This window comes from Triturus cristatus, chromosome 10, assembly GCF_964204655.1.
Source record: "Triturus cristatus chromosome 10, aTriCri1.1, whole genome shotgun sequence".
Taxonomy (NCBI): domain Eukaryota; kingdom Metazoa; phylum Chordata; class Amphibia; order Caudata; family Salamandridae; genus Triturus; species Triturus cristatus.
Genome location: NC_140593.1, coordinates 856,156,166 through 856,175,519, shown reverse-complemented (window position 1 = coordinate 856,175,519; position 19,354 = coordinate 856,156,166). Strand labels below are relative to the sequence as shown.

The window sequence follows — 19,354 nt, the reverse complement described above, 5'->3', positions numbered from 1 at the left end:
ATTGACCTCACCGAGAGCATACACCTAGAACAAACAAAATGTCTGAAGGATAGAGGCATTTTCATTTCTTGTTCGATGACGGCCATGGAAAAGACAGCAACCATATTGCAGAAGAGAGCAGCATGTGCAGTTGCTTGCTTTGGGTGAAGCATTCACTAACTCGCTGCCACTAATCCCCGGAGCCGGTGCGAAAGGCGACTCTTGTGTGCCTCGGCTCGTTGGTCTAGGGGTATGATTCTCGCTTAGGGTGCGAGAGGTCCCGGGTTCAAATCCCTGACGAGCCCTTTTTCAGAGGTATACATACGAATCCTACTCAAAACTCACAATGCCTGACTATTTCTCATTACACTCGCCGCATTGTTGCACAAAATATTTTGAACCTCATAAGAAACATGGATCACCATGCTTTTTCTGCCTTCATGCTTAGTCTCTGTGTGTCCCAGGTGATGCTTTCCCAAGCTGTACTTGCTGGCATTTAGGCATCAGATATTTGTCTGTCGATGCCTGCATAAGTCAATTTTTAATACGTCTAATTGCAAGTATGTTGGCTGATATCTCTGCAGTTTTCACACTTGCTCCTCGCTTTCTGAGTGGCTGCTGATACAGCAGAATAGAAGTAGAGAGAACCCTTGAGAGGAACCTTGCTCTAACAGTAAAACACAGCAAGTGAGTTTCTGTAGTGTAGTGGTCATCACGTTCGCCTAACACGCGAAAGGTCCCCGGTTCGAGACCGGGCAGAAACACTGTGCATGAGCTGCTTTTATGTGCACCCTCTAAAACCTTATTATCTCAATGCAAGCTTAAGAAGAGGCGGTCCTTGAACCCAGCGAGCCATGGGAAACTTCCTTTACTTTTGCAAGACGAAACAAAGTAATCCGCATCCATCAGTGGTCGCTCTTGTGCCTAGCTTTTTTTTGTCATGCCATGTTGTATTGTGGGGTCTTTACACTTGTGACATTGCTGTGAACGTTGTAAGTGCAAACATTGGCAGGTGCAGTCAGAAGAGTCAGATCTGTACACACCCAGGGCTGTCAGGATGGCCGAGTGGTCTAAGGCGCCAGACTCAAGAGAGCTTGATCTTCAGTGCAACTGAGACTTCTGGTCTCCTCATGGAGGCGTGGGTTCAAATCCCACTTCTGACAGGTTTCTTTTACACCCTTAAATCGTCCTGTTTTTTGCAGTGCATTCCCCACACACCACAATCTTTGCACGGACCTGTAACATATGACGAGAAATCCACCAACGATCAGGCTGGGCCCTCAATCACAATTCCATGTATTCCTGGAAGGGACACCTCAGGCACACCTTCAGTTAAATTTGCACTCCATCACACAAACTGCCGTGCTGGTTTCTCATTAAGCAGTTGATCCCATCTTTGTTGTGAGGCTCTCCTGCCACCTTTTGGGCGGAGAAGGCACTGTCCCTGCAACAACACAGGCAGACATGTTCAACAGGGCTTCCTGGTTATGTGGGAGGAGCAGATTGTCATTGGTCCCCCCTTGCGAATTTTAATTTACATAAGGAAGACAGAGAGGTATCTGGGAGTAGGCAGTACACACGGACATTGAACTCTATCTTGTGATTTGCAGCCAATTCTAGATTGAGGCAGGAGGAAAGGAGGTGACTTGCCCAAAAATGGCCATCCTGGAAATTCAGCCACCCTGGGGCTCCCAGGTTAGTGTTTCAGTCCTGCGAGCCACTCATATAAATCTCGCCTGATCGAGCCTGATCGAGCGCTGAGTGAGCGTGTTTGAATCCAAGAATCAAATGCCTCTGTCTTAGGAGCAAGAATTGGCAGGCCCTCCCTTGCATCTGGGGTGGAAGTCTATGGGGCAAGTGTCCAGGACTTGCAGAGGAGTACAAGTGCCAGAAAGTGCCTGCAGTTCTCATCAGCGCCTTTTTTCTGCTCTCTGGCAGCTAGGATATCGACTGATCCCTTCCTTGCAAGAGTGAAAAAAACAACACCTTGAGAGAAAACATGACTTTTTGTGGTTCACATAGAGAGAGAGCAGCCAAATAGCCCTGCTTTGTTTCTGAAAGACGCATCAGAAATTGCTTAAAATGCCGACTGGGGAATCAGGCTCGTTGGTCTAGGGGTATGATTCTCGCTTCGGGTGCGAGAGGTCCCGGGTTCAAATCCCGGACGAGCCCATGCTGTGGAATTATTTTTAGGCTGCTTATTATATAGGGCCATTTCTTCTTTTCAATGCTATAAGACGCCGTGTATGGTGAGAAAGTTCCTTTCCCTCTACGCTATTTCCCACTTTTGGCGTATAGAATTTCAGTGCCGGACTTCTTTGCAACTGCTTTTCTGGGGTGGACCATCAGTGTAGGAAAATTAAATGCAAAGTGTTTTTCTAGTGTGGTTTCAGGTATGGTTTTAAAATCGCCTTTTGGAATAAAAGGGGTCCTCGTTCCTTTCTTCCAAAGAAAGAGATCGGGTAAGGAGGGTCCAACTTTGAGCTTCATGGTCATTGGCCCTTGGTCTGTGCATTCCAGCCCACTACATGCCAAGAAGATTCCTGCTAGCGTGTCTGTTTCTGTAGTGTAGTGGTTATCACGTTCGCTTTACACGCGAAAGGTCCCTGGTTCGAGACCGGGCAGAAACAGCAGCTTTCTGTTTTTCACACAGTTTGCATTTACTCTCTCAATTTATAGGAAAGCTGAGATAATGGAAGCTGTCTATCCCTCACCAGCGTGACGTACTGTGCTCCAGGGGTATCAGTGACAGCTCAAAAAGAGAAGTGACGATAGTTTGCGCTATTCGTTTGCACGTCCTTGTGTACTGAAGGTTGGGCCTACTTCATGAAAGCAAGGCATGAGAGCAGAAATGGTTTTATTGACCTCACCGAGAGCATACACCTAGAACAAACAAAATGTCTGAAGGATAGAGGCATTTTCATTTCTTGTTCGATGACGGCCATGGAAAAGACAGCAACCATATTGCAGAAGAGAGCAGCATGTGCAGTTGCTTGCTTTGGGTGAAGCATTCACTAACTCGCTGCCACTAATCCCCGGAGCCGGTGCGAAAGGCGACTCTTGTGTGCCTCGGCTCGTTGGTCTAGGGGTATGATTCTCGCTTAGGGTGCGAGAGGTCCCGGGTTCAAATCCCTGACGAGCCCTTTTTCAGAGGTATACATACGAATCCTACTCAAAACTCACAATGCCTGACTATTTCTCATTACACTCGCCGCATTGTTGCACAAAATATTTTGAACCTCATAAGAAACATGGATCACCATGCTTTTTCTGCCTTCATGCTTAGTCTCTGTGTGTCCCAGGTGATGCTTTCCCAAGCTGTACTTGCTGGCATTTAGGCATCAGATATTTGTCTGTCGATGCCTGCATAAGTCAATTTTTAATACGTCTAATTGCAAGTATGTTGGCTGATATCTCTGCAGTTTTCACACTTGCTCCTCGCTTTCTGAGTGGCTGCTGATACAGCAGAATAGAAGTAGAGAGAACCCTTGAGAGGAACCTTGCTCTAACAGTAAAACACAGCAAGTGAGTTTCTGTAGTGTAGTGGTCATCACGTTCGCCTAACACGCGAAAGGTCCGCGGTTCGAGACCGGGCAGAAACACTGTGCATGAGCTGCTTTTATGTGCACCCTCTAAAACCTTATTATCTCAATGCAAGCTTAAGAAGAGGCGGTCCTTGAACCCAGCGAGCCATGGGAAACTTCCTTTACTTTTGCAAGACGAAACAAAGTAATCCGCATCCATCAGTGGTCGCTCTTGTGCCTAGCTTTTTTTTGTCATGCCATGTTGTATTGTGGGGTCTTTACACTTGTGACATTGCTGTGAACGTTGTAAGTGCAAACATTGGCAGGTGCAGTCAGAAGAGTCAGATCTGTGCACACCCAGGGCTGTCAGGATGGCCGAGTGGTCTAAGGCGCCAGACTCAAGAGAGCTTGATCTTCAGTGCAACTGAGACTTCTGGTCTCCTCATGGAGGCGTGGGTTCAAATCCCACTTCTGACAGGTTTCTTTTACACCCTTAAATCGTCCTGTTTTTTGCAGTGCATTCCCCACACACCACAATCTTTGCACGGACCTGTAACATATGACGAGAAATCCACCAACGATCAGGCTGGGCCCTCAATCACAATTCCATGTATTCCTGGAAGGGACACCTCAGGCACACCTTCCGTTAAATTTGCACTCCATCACACAAACTGCCGTGCTGGTTTCTCATTAAGCAGTTGATCCCATCTTTGTTGTGAGGCTCTCCTGCCACCTTTTGGGCGGAGAAGGCACTGTCCCTGCAACAACACAGGCAGACATGTTCAACAGGGCTTCTTGGTTATGTGGGAGGAGCAGATTGTCATTGGTCCCCCCTTGCGAATTTTAATTTACATAAGGAAGACAGAGAGGTATCTGGGAGTAGGCAGTACACACGGACATTGAACTCTATCTTGTGATTTGCAGCCAATTCTAGATTGAGGCAGGAGGAAAGGAGGTGACTTGCCCAAAAATGGCCATCCTGGGAATTCAGCCACCCTGGGGCTCCCAGGTTAGTGTTTCAGTCCTGCGAGCCACTCATATAAATCTCGCCTGATCGAGCCTGATCGAGCGCTGAGTGAGCGTGTTTGAATCCAAGAATCAAATGCCTCTGTCTTAGGAGCAAGAATTGGCAGGCCCTCCCTTGCATCTGGGGTGGAAGTCTATGGGGCAAGTGTCCAGGACTTGCAGAGGAGTACAAGTGCCAGAAAGTGCCACAGTTCTCATCAGCGCCTTTTTTCTGCTCTCTGGCAGCTAGGATATCGACTGATCCCTTCCTTGCAAGAGTGAAAAAAACAACACCTTGAGAGAAAACATGACTTTTTGTGGTTCACATAGAGAGAGAGCAGCCAAATAGCCCTGCTTTGTTTCTGAAAGACGCATCAGAAATTGCTTAAAATGCCAACTGGGTAATCAGGCTCGTTGGTCTAGGGGTATGATTCTCGCTTCGGGTGCGAGAGGTCCCGGATTCAAATCCCGGACGAGCCCATGCTGTGGAATTATTTTTAGGCTTCTTATTATATAGGGCCATTTCTTCTTTTCAATGCTATAAGACGCCGTGTATGGTGAGAAAGTTCCTTTCCCTCTACGCTATTTCCCACTTTTGGCGTATAGAATTTCAGTGCCGGACTTCTTTGCAACTGCTTTTCTGGGGTTTACCATCAGTGTAGGAAAATTAAATGCAAAGTGTTTTTCTAGTGTGGTTTCAGGTATGGTTTTAAAATCGCCTTTTGGAATAAAAGGGGTCCTCGTTCCTTTCTTCCAAAGAAAGAGATCGGGTAAGGAGGGTCCAACTTTGAGCTTCATGGACATTGGCCCTTGGTCTGTGCATTCCAGCCCACTACATGCCAAGAAGATTCCTGCAAGCGTGTCTGTTTCTGTAGTGTAGTGGTTATCACGTTCGCTTTACACGCGAAAGGTCCCTGGTTCGAGACCGGGCAGAAACAGCAACTTTCTGTTTTTCACACAGTTTGCATTTACTCTCTCAATTTATAGGAAAGCTGAGATAATGGAAGCTGTCTATCCCTCACCAGCGTGACGTACTGTGCTCCAGGGGTATCAGTGACAGCTCAAAAAGAGAAGTGACGATAGTTTGCGCTATTCGTTTGCACGTCCTTGTGTACTGAAGGTTGGGCCTACTTCATGAAAGCAAGGCATGAGAGCAGAAATGGTTTTATTGACCTCACCGAGAGCATACACCTAGAACAAACAAAATGTCTGAAGGATAGAGGCATTTTCATTTCTTGTTCGATGACGGCCATGGAAAAGACAGCAACCATATTGCAGAAGAGAGCAGCATGTGCAGTTGCTTGCTTTGGGTGAAGCATTCACTAACTCGCTGCCAATAATCCCCGGAGCCGGTCTGAAAGGCGACTCTTGTGTGCCTCGGCTCGTTGGTCTAGGGGTATGATTCTCGCTTAGGGTGCGAGAGGTCCCGGGTTCAAATCCCTGACGAGCCCTTTTTCAGAGGTATACATACGAATCCTACTCAAAACTCACAATGCCTGACTATTTCTCATTACACTCGCCGCATTGTTGCACAAAATATTTTGAACCTCATAAGAAACATGGATCACCATGCTTTTTCTGCCTTCATGCTTAGTCTCTGTGTGTCCCAGGTGATGCTTTCCCAAGCTGTACTTGCTGGCATTTAGGCATCAGATATTTGTCTGTCGATGCCTGCATAAGTCAATTTTTAATACGTCTAATTGCAAGTATGTTGGCTGATATCTCTGCAGTTTTCACACTTGCTCCTCGCTTTCTGAGTGGCTGCTGATACAGCAGAATAGAAGTAGAGAGAACCCTTGAGAGGAACCTTGCTCTAACAGTAAAACACAGCAAGTGAGTTTCTGTAGTGTAGTGGTCATCACGTTCGCCTAACACGCGAAAGGTCCCCGGTTCGAGACCGGGCAGAAACACTGTGCATGAGCTGCTTTTATGTGCACCCTCTAAAACCTTATTATCTCAATGCAAGCTTAAGAAGAGGCGGTCCTTGAACCCAGAGAGCCATGGGAAACTTCCTTTACTTTTGCAAGACGAAACAAAGTAATCCGCATCCATCAGTGGTCGCTCTTGTGCCTAGCTTTTTTTTGTCATGCCATGTTGTATTGTGGGGTCTTTACACTTGTGACATTGCTGTGAACGTTGTAAGTGCAAACATTGGCAGGTGCAGTCAGAAGAGTCAGATCTGTGCACACCCAGGGCTGTCAGGATGGCCGAGTGGTCTAAGGCGCCAGACTCAAGAGAGCTTGATCTTCAGTGCAACTGAGACTTCTGGTCTCCTCATGGAGGCGTGGGTTCAAATCCCACTTCTGACAGGTTTCTTTTACACCCTTAAATCGTCCTGTTTTTTGCAGTGCATTCCCCACACACCACAATCTTTGCACGGACCTGTAACATATGACGAGAAATCCACCAACGATCAGGCTGGGCCCTCAATCACAATTCCATGTATTCCTGGAAGGGACACCTCAGGCACACCTTCCGTTAAATTTGCACTCCATCACACAAACTGCCGTGCTGGTTTCTCATTAAGCAGTTGATCCCATCTTTGTTGTGAGGCTCTCCTGCCACCTTTTGGGCGGAGAAGGCACTGTCCCTGCAACAACACAGGCAGACATGTTCAACAGGGCTTCTTGGTTATGTGGGAGGAGCAGATTGTCATTGGTCCCCCCTTGCGAATTTTAATTTACATAAGGAAGACAGAGAGGTATCTGGGAGTAGGCAGTACACACGGACATTGAACTCTATCTTGTGATTTGCAGCCAATTCTAGATTGAGGCAGGAGGAAAGGAGGTGACTTGCCCAAAAATGGCCATCCTGGGAATTCAGCCACCCTGGGGCTCCCAGGTTAGTGTTTCAGTCCTGCGAGCCACTCATATAAATCTCGCCTGATCGAGCCTGATCGAGCGCTGAGTGAGCGTGTTTGAATCCAAGAATCAAATGCCTCTGTCTTAGGAGCAAGAATTGGCAGGCCCTCCCTTGCATCTGGGGTGGAAGTCTATGGGGCAAGTGTCCAGGACTTGCAGAGGAGTACAAGTGCCAGAAAGTGCCACAGTTCTCATCAGCGCCTTTTTTCTGCTCTCTGGCAGCTAGGATATCGACTGATCCCTTCCTTGCAAGAGTGAAAAAAACAACACCTTGAGAGAAAACATGACTTTTTGTGGTTCACATAGAGAGAGAGCAGCCAAATAGCCCTGCTTTGTTTCTGAAAGACGCATCAGAAATTGCTTAAAATGCCAACTGGGTAATCAGGCTCGTTGGTCTAGGGGTATGATTCTCGCTTCGGGTGCGAGAGGTCCCGGATTCAAATCCCGGACGAGCCCATGCTGTGGAATTATTTTTAGGCTTCTTATTATATAGGGCCATTTCTTCTTTTCAATGCTATAAGACGCCGTGTATGGTGAGAAAGTTCCTTTCCCTCTACGCTATTTCCCACTTTTGGCGTATCGAATTTCAGTGCCGGACTTCTTTGCAACTGCTTTTCTGGGGTGGACCATCAGTGTAGGAAAATTAAATGCAAAGTGTTTTTCTAGTGTGGTTTCAGGTATGGTTTTAAAATCGCCTTTTGGAATAAAAGGGGTCCTCGTTCCTTTCTTCCAAAGAAAGAGATCGGGTAAGGAGGGTCCAACTTTGAGCTTCATGGACATTGGCCCTTGGTCTGTGCATTCCAGCCCTCTACATGCCAAGAAGATTCCTGCAAGCGTGTCTGTTTCTGTAGTGTAGTGGTTATCACGTTCGCTTTACACGCGAAAGGTCCCTGGTTCGAGACCGGGCAGAAACAGCAACTTTCTGTTTTTCACACAGTTTGCATTTACTCTCTCAATTTATAGGAAAGCTGAGATAATGGAAGCTGTCTATCCCTCACCAGCGTGACGTACTGTGCTCCAGGGGTATCAGTGACAGCTCAAAAAGAGAAGTGACGATAGTTTGCGCTATTCGTTTGCACGTCCTTGTGTACTGAAGGTTGGGCCTACTTCATGAAAGCAAGGCATGAGAGCAGAAATGGTTTTATTGACCTCACCGAGAGCATACACCTAGAACAAACAAAATGTCTGAAGGATAGAGGCATTTTCATTTCTTGTTCGATGACGGCCAAGGAAAAGACAGCAACCATATTGCAGAAGAGAGCAGCATGTGCAGTTGCTTGCTTTGGGTGAAGCATTCACTAACTCGCTGCCAATAATCCCCGGAGCTGGTGCGAAAGGCGACTCTTGTGTGCCTCGGCTCGTTGGTCTAGGGGTATGATTCTCGCTTAGGGTGCGAGAGGTCCCGGGTTCAAATCCCTGACGAGCCCTTTTTCAGAGGTATACATACGAATCCTACTCAAAACTCACAATGCCTGACTATTTCTCATTACACTCGCCGCATTGTTGCACAAAATATTTTGAACCTCATAAGAAACATGGATCACCATGCTTTTTCTGCCTTCATGCTTAGTCTCTGTGTGTCCCAGGTGATGCTTTCCCAAGCTGTACTTGCTGGCATTTAGGCATCAGATATTTGTCTGTCGATGCCTGCATAAGTCAATTTTTAATACGTCTAATTGCAAGTATGTTGGCTGATATCTCTGCAGTTTTCACACTTGCTCCTCGCTTTCTGAGTGGCTGCTGATACAGCAGAATAGAAGTAGAGAGAACCCTTGAGAGGAACCTTGCTCTAACAGTAAAACACAGCAAGTGAGTTTCTGTAGTGTAGTGGTCATCACGTTCGCCTAACACGCGAAAGGTCCCCGGTTCGAGACCGGGCAGAAACACTGTGCATGAGCTGCTTTTATGTGCACCCTCTAAAACCTTATTATCTCAATGCAAGCTTAAGAAGAGGCGGTCCTTGAACCCAGAGAGCCATGGGAAACTTCCTTTACTTTTGCAAGACGAAACAAAGTAATCCGCATCCATCAGTGGTCGCTCTTGTGCCTAGCTTTTTTTTTGTCATGCCATGTTGTATTGTGGGGTCTTTACACTTGTGACATTGCTGTGAACGTTGTAAGTGCAAACATTGGCAGGTGCAGTCAGAAGAGTCAGATCTGTACACACCCAGGGCTGTCAGGATGGCCGAGTGGTCTAAGGCGCCAGACTCAAGAGAGCTTGATCTTCAGTGCAACTGAGACTTCTGGTCTCCTCATGGAGGCGTGGGTTCAAATCCCACTTCTGACAGGTTTCTTTTACACCCTTAAATCGTCCTGTTTTTTGCAGTGCATTCCCCACACACCACAATCTTTGCACGGACCTGTAACATATGACGAGAAATCCACCAACGATCAGGCTGGGCCCTCAATCACAATTCCATGTATTCCTGGAAGGGACACCTCAGGCACACCTTCAGTTAAATTTGCACTCCATCACACAAACTGCCGTGCTGGTTTCTCATTAAGCAGTTGATCCCATCTTTGTTGTGAGGCTCTCCTGCCACCTTTTGGGCGGAGAAGGCACTGTCCCTGCAACAACACAGGCAGACATGTTCAACAGGGCTTCCTGGTTATGTGGGAGGAGCAGATTGTCATTGGTCCCCCCTTGCGAATTTTAATTTACATAAGGAAGACAGAGAGGTATCTGGGAGTAGGCAGTACACACGGACATTGAACTCTATCTTGTGATTTGCAGCCAATTCTAGATTGAGGCAGGAGGAAAGGAGGTGACTTGCCCAAAAATGGCCATCCTGGAAATTCAGCCACCCTGGGGCTCCCAGGTTAGTGTTTCAGTCCTGCGAGCCACTCATATAAATCTCGCCTGATCGAGCCTGATCGAGCGCTGAGTGAGCGTGTTTGAATCCAAGAATCAAATGCCTCTGTCTTAGGAGCAAGAATTGGCAGGCCCTCCCTTGCATCTGGGGTGGAAGTCTATGGGGCAAGTGTCCAGGACTTGCAGAGGAGTACAAGTGCCAGAAAGTGCCTGCAGTTCTCATCAGCGCCTTTTTTCTGCTCTCTGGCAGCTAGGATATCGACTGATCCCTTCCTTGCAAGAGTGAAAAAAACAACACCTTGAGAGAAAACATGACTTTTTGTGGTTCACATAGAGAGAGAGCAGCCAAATAGCCCTGCTTTGTTTCTGAAAGACGCATCAGAAATTGCTTAAAATGCCGACTGGGGAATCAGGCTCGTTGGTCTAGGGGTATGATTCTTGCTTCGGGTGCGAGAGGTCCCGGGTTCAAATCCCGGACGAGCCCATGCTGTGGAATTATTTTTAGGCTGCTTATTATATAGGGCCATTTCTTCTTTTCAATGCTATAAGACGCCGTGTATGGTGAGAAAGTTCCTTTCCCTCTACGCTATTTCCCACTTTTGGCGTATAGAATTTCAGTGCCGGACTTCTTTGCAACTGCTTTTCTGGGGTGGACCATCAGTGTAGGAAAATTAAATGCAAAGTGTTTTTCTAGTGTGGTTTCAGGTATGGTTTTAAAATCGCCTTTTGGAATAAAAGGGGTCCTCGTTCCTTTCTTCCAAAGAAAGAGATCGGGTAAGGAGGGTCCAACTTTGAGCTTCATGGTCATTGGCCCTTGGTCTGTGCATTCCAGCCCACTACATGCCAAGAAGATTCCTGCTAGCGTGTCTGTTTCTGTAGTGTAGTGGTTATCACGTTCGCTTTACACGCGAAAGGTCCCTGGTTCGAGACCGGGCAGAAACAGCAGCTTTCTGTTTTTCACACAGTTTGCATTTACTCTCTCAATTTATAGGAAAGCTGAGATAATGGAAGCTGTCTATCCCTCACCAGCGTGACGTACTGTGCTCCAGGGGTATCAGTGACAGCTCAAAAAGAGAAGTGACGATAGTTTGCGCTATTCGTTTGCACGTCCTTGTGTACTGAAGGTTGGGCCTACTTCATGAAAGCAAGGCATGAGAGCAGAAATGGTTTTATTGACCTCACCGAGAGCATACACCTAGAACAAACAAAATGTCTGAAGGATAGAGGCATTTTCATTTCTTGTTCGATGACGGCCATGGAAAAGACAGCAACCATATTGCAGAAGAGAGCAGCATGTGCAGTTGCTTGCTTTGGGTGAAGCATTCACTAACTCGCTGCCACTAATCCCCGGAGCCGGTGCGAAAGGCGACTCTTGTGTGCCTCGGCTCGTTGGTCTAGGGGTATGATTCTCGCTTAGGGTGCGAGAGGTCCCGGGTTCAAATCCCTGACGAGCCCTTTTTCAGAGGTATACATACGAATCCTACTCAAAACTCACAATGCCTGACTATTTCTCATTACACTCGCCGCATTGTTGCACAAAATATTTTGAACCTCATAAGAAACATGGATCACCATGCTTTTTCTGCCTTCATGCTTAGTCTCTGTGTGTCCCAGGTGATGCTTTCCCAAGCTGTACTTGCTGGCATTTAGGCATCAGATATTTGTCTGTCGATGCCTGCATAAGTCAATTTTTAATACGTCTAATTGCAAGTATGTTGGCTGATATCTCTGCAGTTTTCACACTTGCTCCTCGCTTTCTGAGTGGCTGCTGATACAGCAGAATAGAAGTAGAGAGAACCCTTGAGAGGAACCTTGCTCTAACAGTAAAACACAGCAAGTGAGTTTCTGTAGTGTAGTGGTCATCACGTTCGCCTAACACGCGAAAGGTCCCCGGTTCGAGACCGGGCAGAAACACTGTGCATGAGCTGCTTTTATTTGCACCCTCTAAAACCTTATTATCTCAATGCAAGCTTAAGAAGAGGCGGTCCTTGAACCCAGCGAGCCATGGGAAACTTCCTTTACTTTTGCAAGACGAAACAAAGTAATCCGCATCCATCAGTGGTCGCTCTTGTGCCTAGCTTTTTTTTGTCATGCCATGTTGTATTGTGGGGTCTTTACACTTGTGACATTGCTGTGAACGTTGTAAGTGCAAACATTGGCAGGTGCAGTCAGAAGAGTCAGATCTGTGCACACCCAGGGCTGTCAGGATGGCCGAGTGGTCTAAGGCGCCAGACTCAAGAGAGCTTGATCTTCAGTGCAACTGAGACTTCTGGTCTCCTCATGGAGGCGTGGGTTCAAATCCCACTTCTGACAGGTTTCTTTTACACCCTTAAATCGTCCTGTTTTTTGCAGTGCATTCCCCACACACCACAATCTTTGCACGGACCTGTAACATATGACGAGAAATCCACCAACGATCAGGCTGGGCCCTCAATCACAATTCCATGTATTCCTGGAAGGGACACCTCAGGCACACCTTCCGTTAAATTTGCACTCCATCACACAAACTGCCGTGCTGGTTTCTCATTAAGCAGTTGATCCCATCTTTGTTGTGAGGCTCTCCTGCCACCTTTTGGGCGGAGAAGGCACTGTCCCTGCAACAACACAGGCAGACATGTTCAACAGGGCTTCTTGGTTATGTGGGAGGAGCAGATTGTCATTGGTCCCCCCTTGCGAATTTTAATTTACATAAGGAAGACAGAGAGGTATCTGGGAGTAGGCAGTACACACGGACATTGAACTCTATCTTGTGATTTGCAGCCAATTCTAGATTGAGGCAGGAGGAAAGGAGGTGACTTGCCCAAAAATGGCCATCCTGGGAATTCAGCCACCCTGGGGCTCCCAGGTTAGTGTTTCAGTCCTGCGAGCCACTCATATAAATCTCGCCTGATCGAGCCTGATCGAGCGCTGAGTGAGCGTGTTTGAATCCAAGAATCAAATGCCTCTGTCTTAGGAGCAAGAATTGGCAGGCCCTCCCTTGCATCTGGGGTGGAAGTCTATGGGGCAAGTGTCCAGGACTTGCAGAGGAGTACAAGTGCCAGAAAGTGCCACAGTTCTCATCAGCGCCTTTTTTCTGCTCTCTGGCAGCTAGGATATCGACTGATCCCTTCCTTGCAAGAGTGAAAAAAACAACACCTTGAGAGAAAACATGACTTTTTGTGGTTCACATAGAGAGAGAGCAGCCAAATAGCCCTGCTTTGTTTCTGAAAGACGCATCAGAAATTGCTTAAAATGCCAACTGGGTAATCAGGCTCGTTGGTCTAGGGGTATGATTCTCGCTTCGGGTGCGAGAGGTCCCGGATTCAAATCCCGGACGAGCCCATGCTGTGGAATTATTTTTAGGCTTCTTATTATATAGGGCCATTTCTTCTTTTCAATGCTATAAGACGCCGTGTATGGTGAGAAAGTTCCTTTCCCTCTACGCTATTTCCCACTTTTGGCGTATAGAATTTCAGTGCCGGACTTCATTGCAACTGCTTTTCTGGGGTGGACCATCAGTGTAGGAAAATTAAATGCAAAGTGTTTTTCTAGTGTGGTTTCAGGTATGGTTTTAAAATCGCCTTTTGGAATAAAAGGGGTCCTCGTTCCTTTCTTCCAAAGAAAGAGATCGGGAAAGGAGGGTCCAACTTTGAGCTTCATGGACATTGGCCCTTGGTCTGTGCATTCCAGCCCACTACATGCCAAGAAGATTCCTGCAAGCGTGTCTGTTTCTGTAGTGTAGTGGTTATCACGTTTGCTTTACACGCGAAAGGTCCCTGGTTCGAGACCGGGCAGAAACAGCAACTTTCTGTTTTTCACACAGTTTGCATTTACTCTCTCAATTTATAGGAAAGCTGAGATAATGGAAGCTGTCTATCCCTCACCAGCGTGACGTACTGTGCTCCAGGGGTATCAGTGACAGCTCAAAAAGAGAAGTGACGATAGTTTGCGCTATTCGTTTGCACGTCCTTGTGTACTGAAGGTTGGGCCTACTTCATGAAAGCAAGGCATGAGAGCAGAAATGGTTTTATTGACCTCACCGAGAGCATACACCTAGAACAAACAAAATGTCTGAAGGATAGAGGCATTTTCATTTCTTGTTCGATGACGGCCATGGAAAAGACAGCAACCATATTGCAGAAGAGAGCAGCATGTGCAGTTGCTTGCTTTGGGTGAAGCATTCACTAACTCGCTGCCACTAATCCCCGGAGCCGGTGCGAAAGGCGACTCTTGTGTGCCTCGGCTCGTTGGTCTAGGGGTATGATTCTCGCTTAGGGTGCGAGAGGTCCCGGGTTCAAATCCCTGACGAGCCCTTTTTCAGAGGTATACATACGAATCCTACTCAAAACTCACAATGCCTGACTATTTCTCATTACACTCGCCGCATTGTTGCACAAAATATTTTGAACCTCATAAGAAACATGGATCACCATGCTTTTTCTGCCTTCATGCTTAGTCTCTGTGTGTCCCAGGTGATGCTTTCCCAAGCTGTACTTGCTGGCATTTAGGCATCAGATATTTGTCTGTCGATGCCTGCATAAGTCAATTTTTAATACGTCTAATTGCAAGTATGTTGGCTGATATCTCTGCAGTTTTCACACTTGCTCCTCGCTTTCTGAGTGGCTGCTGATACAGCAGAATAGAAGTAGAGAGAACCCTTGAGAGGAACCTTGCTCTAACAGTAAAACACAGCAAGTGAGTTTCTGTAGTGTAGTGGTCATCACGTTCGCCTAACACGCGAAAGGTCCCCGGTTCGAGACCGGGCAGAAACACTGTGCATGAGCTGCTTTTATTTGCACCCTCTAAAACCTTATTATCTCAATGCAAGCTTAAGAAGAGGCGGTCCTTGAACCCAGCGAGCCATGGGAAACTTCCTTTACTTTTGCAAGACGAAACAAAGTAATCCGCATCCATCAGTGGTCGCTCTTGTGCCTAGCTTTTTTTTGTCATGCCATGTTGTATTGTGGGGTCTTTACACTTGTGACATTGCTGTGAACGTTGTAAGTGCAAACATTGGCAGGTGCAGTCAGAAGAGTCAGATCTGTGCACACCCAGGGCTGTCAGGATGGCCGAGTGGTCTAAGGCGCCAGACTCAAGAGAGCTTGATCTTCAGTGCAACTGAGACTTCTGGTCTCCTCATGGAGGCGTGGGTTCAAATCCCACTTCTGACAGGTTTCTTTTACACCCTTAAATCGTCCTGTTTTTTGCAGTGCATTCCCCACACACCACAATCTTTGCACGGACCTGTAACATATGACGAGAAATCCACCAACGATCAGGCTGGGCCCTCAATCACAATTCCATGTATTCCTGGAAGGGACACCTCAGGCACACCTTCCGTTAAATTTGCACTCCATCACACAAACTGCCGTGCTGGTTTCTCATTAAGCAGTTGATCCCATCTTTGTTGTGAGGCTCTCCTGCCACCTTTTGGGCGGAGAAGGCACTGTCCCTGCAACAACACAGGCAGACATGTTCAACAGGGCTTCTTGGTTATGTGGGAGGAGCAGATTGTCATTGGTCCCCCCTTGCGAATTTTAATTTACATAAGGAAGACAGAGAGGTATCTGGGAGTAGGCAGTACACACGGACATTGAACTCTATCTTGTGATTTGCAGCCAATTCTAGATTGAGGCAGGAGGAAAGGAGGTGACTTGCCCAAAAATGGCCATCCTGGGAATTCAGCCACCCTGGGGCTCCCAGGTTAGTGTTTCAGTCCTGCGAGCCACTCATATAAATCTCGCCTGATCGAGCCTGATCGAGCGCTGAGTGAGCGTGTTTGAATCCAAGAATCAAATGCCTCTGTCTTAGGAGCAAGAATTGGCAGGCCCTCCCTTGCATCTGGGGTGGAAGTCTATGGGGCAAGTGTCCAGGACTTGCAGAGGAGTACAAGTGCCAGAAAGTGCCACAGTTCTCATCAGCGCCTTTTTTCTGCTCTCTGGCAGCTAGGATATCGACTGATCCCTTCCTTGCAAGAGTGAAAAAAACAACACCTTGAGAGAAAACATGACTTTTTGTGGTTTACATAGAGAGAGAGCAGCCAAATAGCCCTGCTTTGTTTCTGAAAGACGCATCAGAAATTGCTTAAAATGCCAACTGGGTAATCAGGCTCGTTGGTCTAGGGGTATGATTCTCGCTTCGGGTGCGAGAGGTCCCGGATTCAAATCCCGGACGAGCCCATGCTGTGGAATTATTTTTAGGCTTCTTATTATATAGGGCCATTTCTTCTTTTCAATGCTATAAGACGCCGTGTATGGTGAGAAAGTTCCTTTCCCTCTACGCTATTTCCCACTTTTGGCGTATAGAATTTCAGTGCCGGACTTCTTTGCAACTGCTTTTCTGGGGTGGACCAATAGTGTAGGAAAATTAAATGCAAAGTGTTTTTCTAGTGTGGTTTCAGGTATGGTTTTAAAATCGCCTTTTGGAATAAAAGGGGTCCTCGTTCCTTTCTTCCAAAGAAAGAGATCGGGTAAGGAGGGTCCAACTTTGAGCTTCATGGACATTGGCCCTTGGTCTGTGCATTCCAGCCCACTACATGCCAAGAAGATTCCTGCAAGCGTGTCTGTTTCTGTAGTGTAGTGGTTATCACGTTCGCTTTACACGCGAAAGGTCCCTGGTTCGAGACCGGGCAGAAACTGCAACTTTCTGTTTTTCACACAGTTTGCATTTACTCTCTCAATTTATAGGAAAGCTGAGATAATGGAAGCTGTCTATCCCTCACCAGCGTGACGTACTGTGCTCCAGGGGTATCAGTGACAGCTCAAAAAGAGAAGTGACGATAGTTTGCGCTATTCGTTTGCACGTCCTTGTGTACTGAAGGTTGGGCCTACTTCATGAAAGCAAGGCATGAGAGCAGAAATGGTTTTATTGACCTCACAGAGAGCATACGCCTAGAACAAACAAAATGTCTGAAGGATAGAGGCATTTTCATTTCTTGTTCGATGACGGCCATGGAAAAGACAGCAACCATATTGCAGAAGAGAGCAGCATGTGCAGTTGCTTGCTTTGGGTGAAGCATTCACTAACTCGCTGCCAATATTTCCCGGAGCCGGTGCGAAAGGCGACTCTTGTGTGCCTCGGCTCGTTGGTCTAGGGGTATGATTCTCGCTTAGGGTGCGAGAGGTCCCGGGTTCAAATCCCGGACGAGCCCTTTTTCAGAGGTATACATACGAATCCTACTCAAAACTCACAATGCCTGACTATTTCTCATTACACTCGCCGCATTGTTGCACAAAATATTTTGAACCTCATAAGAAACATGGATCACCATGCTTTTTCTGCCTTCATGCTTAGTCTCTGTGTGTCCCAGGTGATGCTTTCCCAAGCTGTACTTGCTGGCATTTAGGCATCAGATATTTGTCTGTCGATGCCTGCATAAGTCAATTTTTAATACGTCTAATTGCAAGTATGTTGGCTGATATCTCTGCAGTTTTCACACTTGCTCCTCGCTTTCTGAGTGGCTGCTGATACAGCAGAATAGAAGTAGAGAGAACCCTTGAGAGGAACCTTGCTCTAACAGTAAAAAAACAGCAAGTGAGTTTCTGTAGTGTAGTGGTCATCACGTTCGCCTAACACGCGAAAGGTCCCCGGTTCGAGACCGGGCAGAAACACTGTGCATGAGCTGCTTTTATGTGCACCCTCTAAAACCTTATTATCTCAATGCAAGCTTAAGAAGAGGCGGTCCTTGAACCCAGCGAGCCATGGGAAACTTCCTTTACTTTTGCAAGACGAAACAAAGTAATCCGCATCCATCAGTGGTCGCTCTTGTGCCTAGCTTTTTTTTTGTCATGCCATGTTGTATTGTGGGGTCTTTACACTTGTGACATTGCTGTGAACGTTGTAAGTGCAAACATTGGCAGGTGCAGTCAGAAGAGTCAGATCTGTGCACACCCAGGGCTGTCAGGATGGCCGAGTGGTCTAAGGCGCCAGACTCAAGAGAGCTTGATCTTCAGTGCAACTGAGACTTCTGGTCTCCTCATGGAGGCGTGGGTTCAAATCCCACTTCTGACAGGTTTCTTTTACACCCTTAAATCGCCCTGTTTTTTGCAGTGCATTCCCCACACACCACAATCTTTGCACGGACCTGTAACATATGACGAGAAATCCACCAACGATCAGGCTGGGCCCTCAATCACAATTCCATGTATTCCTGGAAGGGACACCTCAGGCACACCTTCCGTTAAATTTGCACTCCATCACACAAACTGCCGTGCTGGTTTCTCATTAAGCAGTTGATCCCATCTTTGTTGTGAGGCTCTCTTGCCACCTTTTGGGCGGAGAAGGCACTGTCCCTGCAACAACACAGGCAGACATGTTCAACAGGGCTTCTTGGTTATGTGGGAGGAGCAGATTGTCATTGGTCCCCCCTTGCGAATTTTAATTTACATAAGGAAGACAGAGAGGTATCTGGGAGTAGGCAGTACACACGGACATTGAACTCTATCTTGTGATTTGCAGCCAATTCTAGATTGAGGCAGGAGGAAAGGAGGTGACTTGCCCAAAAATGGCCATCCTGGGAATTCAGCCACCCTGGGGCTCCCAGGTCAGTGTTTCAGTCCTGCGAGCCACTCATATAAATCTCGCCTGATCGAGCCTGATCGAGCGCTGAGTGAGCGTGTTTGAATCCAAGAATCAAATGCCTCTGTCTTAGGAGCAAGAATTGGCAGGCCCTCCCTTGCATCTGGGGTGGAAGTCTATGGGGCAAGTGTCCAGGACTTGCAGAGGAGTACAAGTGCCAGAAAGTGCCACAGTTCTCATCAGCGCCTTTTTTCTGCTCTCTGGCAGCTAGGATATCGACTGATCCCTTCCTTGCAAGAGTGAAAAAAACAACACCTTGAGAGAAAACATGACTTTTTGTGGTTCACATAGAGAGAGAGCAGCCAAATAGCCCTGCTTTGTTTCTGAAAGACGCATCAGAAATTGCTTAAAATGCCAACTGGGTAATCAGGCTCGTTGGTCTAGGGGTATGATTCTCGCTTCGGGTGCGAGAGGTCCCGGATTCAAATCCCGGACGAGCCCATGCTGTGGAATTATTTTTAGGCTTCTTATTATATAGGGCCATTTCTTCTTTTCAATGCTATAAGACGCCGTGTATGGTGAGAAAGTTCCTTTCCCTCTACGCTATTTCCCACTTTTGGCGTATAGAATTTCAGTGCCGGACTTCTTTGCAACTGCTTTTCTGGGGTGGACCATCAG

At 47.1% G+C, this 19,354-nt stretch overlaps 22 non-coding genes across 22 annotated transcripts; all 22 read left to right on the top strand.

Annotated features, from left to right (window-relative positions):
* The first annotated feature begins 670 nt into the window (after positions 1–670).
* TRNAV-AAC (transfer RNA valine (anticodon AAC)) lies at positions 671–743 on the top strand. The gene has a single exon. It is a non-coding gene; the product is annotated as a tRNA-Val (tRNA).
* Positions 744–1,030: 287 nt separating this feature from the next.
* On the top strand, positions 1,031–1,142 carry TRNAL-CAA (transfer RNA leucine (anticodon CAA)). Its single transcript has 2 exons — positions 1,031–1,068; positions 1,097–1,142. It is a non-coding gene; the product is annotated as a tRNA-Leu (tRNA).
* A 937-nt stretch (positions 1,143–2,079) lies between these two features.
* Positions 2,080–2,151, top strand: TRNAP-CGG (transfer RNA proline (anticodon CGG)). Its single transcript has one exon. It is a non-coding gene; the product is annotated as a tRNA-Pro (tRNA).
* Positions 2,152–2,536: 385 nt separating this feature from the next.
* On the top strand, positions 2,537–2,609 carry TRNAV-UAC (transfer RNA valine (anticodon UAC)). The gene has a single exon. It is a non-coding gene; the product is annotated as a tRNA-Val (tRNA).
* Positions 2,610–3,868: 1,259 nt separating this feature from the next.
* Positions 3,869–3,980, top strand: TRNAL-CAA (transfer RNA leucine (anticodon CAA)). Its single transcript has 2 exons — positions 3,869–3,906; positions 3,935–3,980. It is a non-coding gene; the product is annotated as a tRNA-Leu (tRNA).
* Positions 3,981–5,373: 1,393 nt separating this feature from the next.
* TRNAV-UAC (transfer RNA valine (anticodon UAC)) lies at positions 5,374–5,446 on the top strand. The gene has a single exon. It is a non-coding gene; the product is annotated as a tRNA-Val (tRNA).
* Positions 5,447–6,345: 899 nt separating this feature from the next.
* Positions 6,346–6,418, top strand: TRNAV-AAC (transfer RNA valine (anticodon AAC)). Its single transcript has one exon. It is a non-coding gene; the product is annotated as a tRNA-Val (tRNA).
* A 287-nt stretch (positions 6,419–6,705) lies between these two features.
* Positions 6,706–6,817, top strand: TRNAL-CAA (transfer RNA leucine (anticodon CAA)). The gene is made up of 2 exons: positions 6,706–6,743; positions 6,772–6,817. It is a non-coding gene; the product is annotated as a tRNA-Leu (tRNA).
* A 1,393-nt stretch (positions 6,818–8,210) lies between these two features.
* On the top strand, positions 8,211–8,283 carry TRNAV-UAC (transfer RNA valine (anticodon UAC)). The gene has a single exon. It is a non-coding gene; the product is annotated as a tRNA-Val (tRNA).
* Positions 8,284–9,182: 899 nt separating this feature from the next.
* Positions 9,183–9,255, top strand: TRNAV-AAC (transfer RNA valine (anticodon AAC)). Its single transcript has one exon. It is a non-coding gene; the product is annotated as a tRNA-Val (tRNA).
* Positions 9,256–9,543: 288 nt separating this feature from the next.
* On the top strand, positions 9,544–9,655 carry TRNAL-CAA (transfer RNA leucine (anticodon CAA)). The gene is made up of 2 exons: positions 9,544–9,581; positions 9,610–9,655. It is a non-coding gene; the product is annotated as a tRNA-Leu (tRNA).
* A 937-nt stretch (positions 9,656–10,592) lies between these two features.
* On the top strand, positions 10,593–10,664 carry TRNAP-CGG (transfer RNA proline (anticodon CGG)). The gene has a single exon. It is a non-coding gene; the product is annotated as a tRNA-Pro (tRNA).
* Positions 10,665–11,049: 385 nt separating this feature from the next.
* Positions 11,050–11,122, top strand: TRNAV-UAC (transfer RNA valine (anticodon UAC)). Its single transcript has one exon. It is a non-coding gene; the product is annotated as a tRNA-Val (tRNA).
* An 899-nt stretch (positions 11,123–12,021) lies between these two features.
* On the top strand, positions 12,022–12,094 carry TRNAV-AAC (transfer RNA valine (anticodon AAC)). The gene has a single exon. It is a non-coding gene; the product is annotated as a tRNA-Val (tRNA).
* A 287-nt stretch (positions 12,095–12,381) lies between these two features.
* On the top strand, positions 12,382–12,493 carry TRNAL-CAA (transfer RNA leucine (anticodon CAA)). Its single transcript has 2 exons — positions 12,382–12,419; positions 12,448–12,493. It is a non-coding gene; the product is annotated as a tRNA-Leu (tRNA).
* A 1,393-nt stretch (positions 12,494–13,886) lies between these two features.
* Positions 13,887–13,959, top strand: TRNAV-UAC (transfer RNA valine (anticodon UAC)). Its single transcript has one exon. It is a non-coding gene; the product is annotated as a tRNA-Val (tRNA).
* An 899-nt stretch (positions 13,960–14,858) lies between these two features.
* On the top strand, positions 14,859–14,931 carry TRNAV-AAC (transfer RNA valine (anticodon AAC)). The gene has a single exon. It is a non-coding gene; the product is annotated as a tRNA-Val (tRNA).
* A 287-nt stretch (positions 14,932–15,218) lies between these two features.
* Positions 15,219–15,330, top strand: TRNAL-CAA (transfer RNA leucine (anticodon CAA)). The gene is made up of 2 exons: positions 15,219–15,256; positions 15,285–15,330. It is a non-coding gene; the product is annotated as a tRNA-Leu (tRNA).
* A 1,393-nt stretch (positions 15,331–16,723) lies between these two features.
* On the top strand, positions 16,724–16,796 carry TRNAV-UAC (transfer RNA valine (anticodon UAC)). The gene has a single exon. It is a non-coding gene; the product is annotated as a tRNA-Val (tRNA).
* Positions 16,797–17,237: 441 nt separating this feature from the next.
* Positions 17,238–17,309, top strand: TRNAP-AGG (transfer RNA proline (anticodon AGG)). Its single transcript has one exon. It is a non-coding gene; the product is annotated as a tRNA-Pro (tRNA).
* Positions 17,310–17,696: 387 nt separating this feature from the next.
* TRNAV-AAC (transfer RNA valine (anticodon AAC)) lies at positions 17,697–17,769 on the top strand. Its single transcript has one exon. It is a non-coding gene; the product is annotated as a tRNA-Val (tRNA).
* Positions 17,770–18,057: 288 nt separating this feature from the next.
* TRNAL-CAA (transfer RNA leucine (anticodon CAA)) lies at positions 18,058–18,169 on the top strand. The gene is made up of 2 exons: positions 18,058–18,095; positions 18,124–18,169. It is a non-coding gene; the product is annotated as a tRNA-Leu (tRNA).
* Positions 18,170–19,354: the final 1,185 nt, after the last annotated feature.